This window comes from Austrofundulus limnaeus, unplaced genomic scaffold (genome assembly GCF_001266775.1).
Source record: "Austrofundulus limnaeus strain Quisiro unplaced genomic scaffold, Austrofundulus_limnaeus-1.0 Scaffold4, whole genome shotgun sequence".
Classification (NCBI taxonomy): domain Eukaryota; kingdom Metazoa; phylum Chordata; class Actinopteri; order Cyprinodontiformes; family Rivulidae; genus Austrofundulus; species Austrofundulus limnaeus.
The window spans coordinates 159,103-164,907 of NW_013952406.1; positions in this window are offsets into that span (position 1 = coordinate 159,103).

Consider the following 5,805-nt stretch of genomic DNA (forward strand, 5'->3'; position numbering starts at 1 on the left):
ATTATTATTATTATTATTATTATTATTACTTTCAGAACACAAAACAAACTTGAATTTCTCCTGATTGAAGAGGTTGCAACAACTGTACATAGAACAGATTTTAGGTATTTTGACGCTGAATCAACAGAAGGAAACAGGACTGAAAAATCGTACATCTTACCAAGTTTTAAAACCTTATATCAGCCAAAAAGTCTTTTTGATCTTGTTTTGAGACTGATTTACTAAACAAGAACTGATTGTGTAAGAATAATCATCTTGTTTTCAGAATGTGTAAGATTATTTGTCTTGTTAATTTGAGTCTAATTTTCAGGCTAAGTCATAAATTTCTGCCAGTGGAGTAAGAAAATTTTACTTGGTAAGATTCTTAAAATACTAGATTTGACTCAATTTTTTCTTATTTCAAGTATCTTACCAAGTAAAATTTTCTTACTCCACTGGCAGAAATTTTTGACTTAGTCTGAAAATGTGACTCTAATTAACAAGACAAATAATCTTACACATTCTGAAAACAAGATGATTATTCTTACACAATCAGTTCTTGTTTAGTAAATCAGTCTCAAAACAAGATCAAAAAGACTTTTTGGCTGATATAAGGTTTTAAAACTTGGTAAGATGAACAGTTTTTGCAGTGTAACCTAATCTACGACTCCTAAAACGACAGATTATTTCAGTGCGTTTATGGTTTTTGCTATTGTCGAGCGTCTGCACCGTCTTTTCTTTACAGTTTCAGATTATTTAATGGCAGTGTTCCTGACATTTTTTTTTTTTGTTTTATAGAAACTGCATCATCTTTACAAGAAAATATATACTTTTAGACAGACAGCACTCTTCTTTGAAAAGGCCTCAATCATTTTTCAAACTTACTGATTTAGAATTTGCACTCGTCCGTTTTGAATTTCAAAATGGCTACCAACAAACCGTAGTTAAATCTGAAAATAATCCAACACATTGACAAATATAACAGTTAAATGATAACCCTGGTCAAACACAAATAGCCTGAAAACATAAAGGTTAATCCAAAAGTCTTGCAACGTTGAGTTTTGTCACGCTGCTGGAGCCTCAGCCCACAGGTTTTGAACCCTCAGCCTCTGCCTCCCTTTAGCTCAGGGATGAACCCTGACGAGGGGAGTTCCTCGCTGCCGTCTTCACCAGCTTCGTCTCGCACACAGCGCCGAGTTGAGCCGGCTAATCTCTGCGAGCTTATCAAGCTAACAGAACATCGGCAGTGAGAACTTCCCTCGCTCCGTCTGTGCGTCTACATGTCTTTATTCCATCAGAGAAATGTGCGTCTTAAGATGTGTTGGTTCAGGTATTTCCTCCCTCCTGTTCGAAGCGTCTTACATGAGCTCCTGGATTGGGCTGGGCGTGGAGATGTCCTCGAGAGCATGTCAGTGGAGTGCTGAACAGATACGCCCCAGTAACCTCGAAACTCCCCCCCCAACCCACCCACACGTCCCGCAGGGCATCTGGAGAGAAGTTGGAAACTCAAGCATGATGGAATCAAAGCTGGGAAACATGAGCCCACGGCGCTCTGTCAATGTAGAGAAAAAAAAATAAGGACACATGTTGGGAAAAGACGCTCCATCCTCTGCTCCTCGCTGATCCTCTCAAGTATACAGCAATACTCTCGCCGAGAATCCACCCTCTCTGCCTCGCCGGGCAAAAAAAACTCAAATAAATTTGAAAAAAAATCGCTGCTGGACTGAGTTTTAACAGACAGTCGTGTTGCTGTGGGACAAAACAGGCAGCAGCCTTATTATTAACCCTTCTGGTGCCAACGGACTTGTGAATATTTGGCCTTAGAGACTGCGAGACAGCACCGGTCCACTCAAAAGAATATTACCAGACTGTTTATGAATATACATATATAAATATATATACATAAAAGCTAAAAATCCGATCTGAATAAAGTTGTATTTATATGTGGGTCATGCAGTGAAGGTTGTCTGTTTTTACCAGGTGCGCTTCTGTTTCTTCGTGTCATGTGAATGATAAACTGTACGGATGATATGATGCTGTGGAATTCAACGTTCAAAAAAATCAATAAAGTACACGCAGCTCCTTAAGCCACTGAACACACCAGAGAAGCAGGCTGTAGTTTTATACCTGGTTGTTCTCCCTGTGCAGGTAAAGTGTGTAAACAATGCTTTGCTCCTATTTGCATAGCCACACTGTGTGCCGGTGGCAAAGAGGAAGATGTGACAGAAACGTTGCTCGGGGCTTTCGCAGACGAACACGCAGAGAGGAGAGGAGGAGGAAAACAAAAAAACAAAACAAAAACAAAAAGGTGATGGGAGGAAAAGAAGGAGGAAATGTTCTGACTGGAGTGATCCTAATTAGCTTCCTCCTCTTTCGTTGTGCAACTCCTCACCCCCCTTTTTCAGAAGGCAGTTGACAATAAATTTATTTTACTTCTTAATTAAATCCCAGACCACTGTTAAGGTGGGAATGGGTTCAAACATTCAGCTCACAACAACCCCTTTAAACGCGATCGATTAAGGCACGCTGGAGGCGAAGCCAGGCCCCTCCACCCCGTCACCTCCACCCCCTCGTGTTCCCATAAAAGCACAGCCTGCCTCAGGATAACCTTGCCTGAGATGATGAAAGGGAAGCAAATGAGACAACATGGAGAAAGAAGAATAGAAACCTTATTTGGAAGAAAGGAGAATTGAGGTTAATATAAAAACTGGGAGCGATGTAACCCACTGGGTCACGCACAGCAAGATGCGAACAGACAGAAATCCTGCCAGCGACCGCTGATAATGAACGCTCACAACAGTCGTTTGGTTGCTCAAAAAAGAGAAAAGCAATTAAGTGTTTCCTTCCTTAAAAAGGGAAGGGCATTTCAGCATGAGTAATGGGAAACCAGCTAATAATCAATTAAGGAAATTGTTATTTATAGCACAAGAAGGTGGAAGGATCCAGGCAAGGATTAAAACCATAAACAAATCTAAAGGAAAACTAGATGCAGGTCTTTTTCTGTAAAAATCCAGCTGAAAACCTGAACAGTGCTGAAATTTTGTTGGCGAGGCTAAAACTGAGRTGTTAAAGCTAAAAGAAAAAGAACATGGGTTATAAAACAAAGWAAGACTAGACATGGGTTTTTACGACGTAAAAACAAGTGTGCATTGCCACGTAGCATGTCATTGCAGCATGGCTTTGCCTGCAGCAGTGCACTTGCAGAATGAACTTTGACCAAGTTCAAATATGTTTTCTACACCAACCTATGCCTGTCACGTCAGCAGGTGTTTGTAATTAAGGTAATTGTGTGACAATATGAAGTTTGAAGAGATTTTTTCTTAAAGTTGCATTAGCAGGGTTTTGAACCCTGATCTCCCACATGAAAATCCATGACATAGACCATTAGACCAGTGGAGCTGTGGCAGAAGATGGTGGCAGGGGTTGYTTTGTATGTGTGCAGAAAGAGGCCACATTGCCAATACAATTATTGACACTAAACTGCCTAATATTACAACAATCGAGCAGTATTAAGACAATATTATAGTAAAACATCAAAATACAATCATATTAGTACAGTAAACACTGAACTACTGAGTTGAAATATTAAACTACGGTGCAGCAGTACCAAGTTGAGTACAACTGGGGGCAGTATTGGACCAATACAAGGCTCCATTGACTGCCATTAAAATTCATTAAACATTAATATTTCATAAACTATAAGTTTTACAGGCACCAAAAGGCATAGCCATCATTTGGCACAGGYGCTTTACAGATATAAATTACAATGGCAGCTCTAGGACAAAGTATGCAGGAGGAGAAGCATGGCAAAGTTGAGATGACTTGGATGGGAAACGAATCACAATAGTGTGCATTGKATTGGCAATGCACACTGATAAGTGCTATCTAAAATATATGGGAGCAAAATGATAGCTAAAAGCTAAATAGTAGCTAGAACGTAAAAGCARCAAATTCTAGCAAAATGTTAGCTTAAAAATCTAAAAACAGCTAAAAGGTTGGCAAAAATATTTAAAGGCTGATTGAAAGTAGCCAAACACTGGCTAAAAGCTTTCAAAAAGCAAATCACTAGCTAAAAAAAAATAAATGAGCCGATTGGTGTTTGAAAACAAAAAGGAGCAAAATGATAGCTAACGGCTAAAATGTAAGCTTAAAATTGAAAACTAGCCAAAAGAAACAAAAGTCTAGCAAAAATAAAGAGACTTACTGGAATCTAAAAGTAGCCAAACACTGGCTAAAAWWTATAAAAAGACAAATTGCTAGCTAAAAGCTGAAATGAGATTGCTTTCTAAAAAAAGGGACCAAAATGGTAGCTTAAAGCTAGAGGCTAGAAGGTAAAAGCACCAAATGCTAGCTAGCATAATGCAGTTAAATGTTGGTATGAAAGGGAAAAACAGCTAAAAGCTCAGCAAATTATCCAAATGTTAAGTGGAACCTAAAAGTAGCAAAACTCTGGCTAAAAYTTATATATAAGAAAAAATGCAAATCTCCACTTAAAACTTCAAACTAAATGAGACGACTGATAAAAACTAAAAGGAGAAAAATGACAGTGAAAAGCTAAACAGTAGCCAGAAAGTAAAAGTAAAAAATTCTAGCAGAATGCAGAAAAATGTTAGCTTAAAAACAGCTTAAAGCTCAGCAAAATTTTTAAATGCTAATTTGCATCTAAAAGTAGCAAATCTCTAGCTACAGAGCTGATTGTTTTTGTTATGTTTTGAAGTGAAATGTGTAAGAAGAGTAAAATCACAGGATGACAGATGAAGGACATCATCAGATTCTGCAGGAAAATATTTATGATTTGACTTGATGTTACATCAAAAAGTGCAGCATGTCAGTGCTGAGGGATGTTGCACTCTTTAACATCATCCTGCACCAGCAGAGCTGAACCAGGACACTCTTATTTCTTCACACGTTGGAATCATCAGCGGGGATTAGTCTGGTGATTCAGTCTGTTGATACACAACCAGACTGATACACAAACAGACTGATACACAACCAGATTGATACACAACCAGACTGATACACAAACAGACTGATACACAACCAGACTGATACACAACCAGACTGATGCTGACGTTCAATTAAAAATCTATTTTCATCACTTATCTGTCAGGAGGACGAAAACACTCACAGAGAGAGAACAATCTGTTTGGCGTGATTTTGTTTTTCCAATTTATTTCTAAAAATTATCTTTCAATTCAAATATTTTATACAACCCCGTCTCATTTTTCAACATTAAAGTGAACCTGCTAACTGGTTAAAAAATGTCATTATTCTGAAGAATAAAAAAAACTGTAGTCTTCTTACTGTGGTGTTTTATTTCGGCAGGCGTCACGAATAACATACTATTAATGGCAGAGAATAAAAAGTATTTTCCTCTTTTAAAAAGAGCAGCTTCAATAGTCTGTATGGCAAACACCATTAGTGTCTCTGTGATCCGGTCCCACGTCACGTTGGACAATGTGGGTCATCCAGACTCTGACTGGGGTTTTTTGTTACCTGGAGACCAACTCTGTCCTGATGTTCTCCTGCTTTATGTCGCCGCTTTCAGACACCGTCCTCACATGTTCTGGGCTGAGAGTTGGGGGTGGTCATGGTCACGCTTTCACCACAGGCGCAGATGTAAATGCAAATACGCGGTTCTTCCGCCGACGCGTGGAGAAACACACGCCTTCACCTGAAGCGCTTCCACGCCCACATTGAGGCCCCCCCATGGCAGGTGGGTCGGGTCTGAGCGTCATGGGAGACCGGGGACAGTAAAGGGACGGTTGCAACACGTCATTTTTCTCCAAACAGAAACAGAGTGATGACACTCACACTGTACATGCT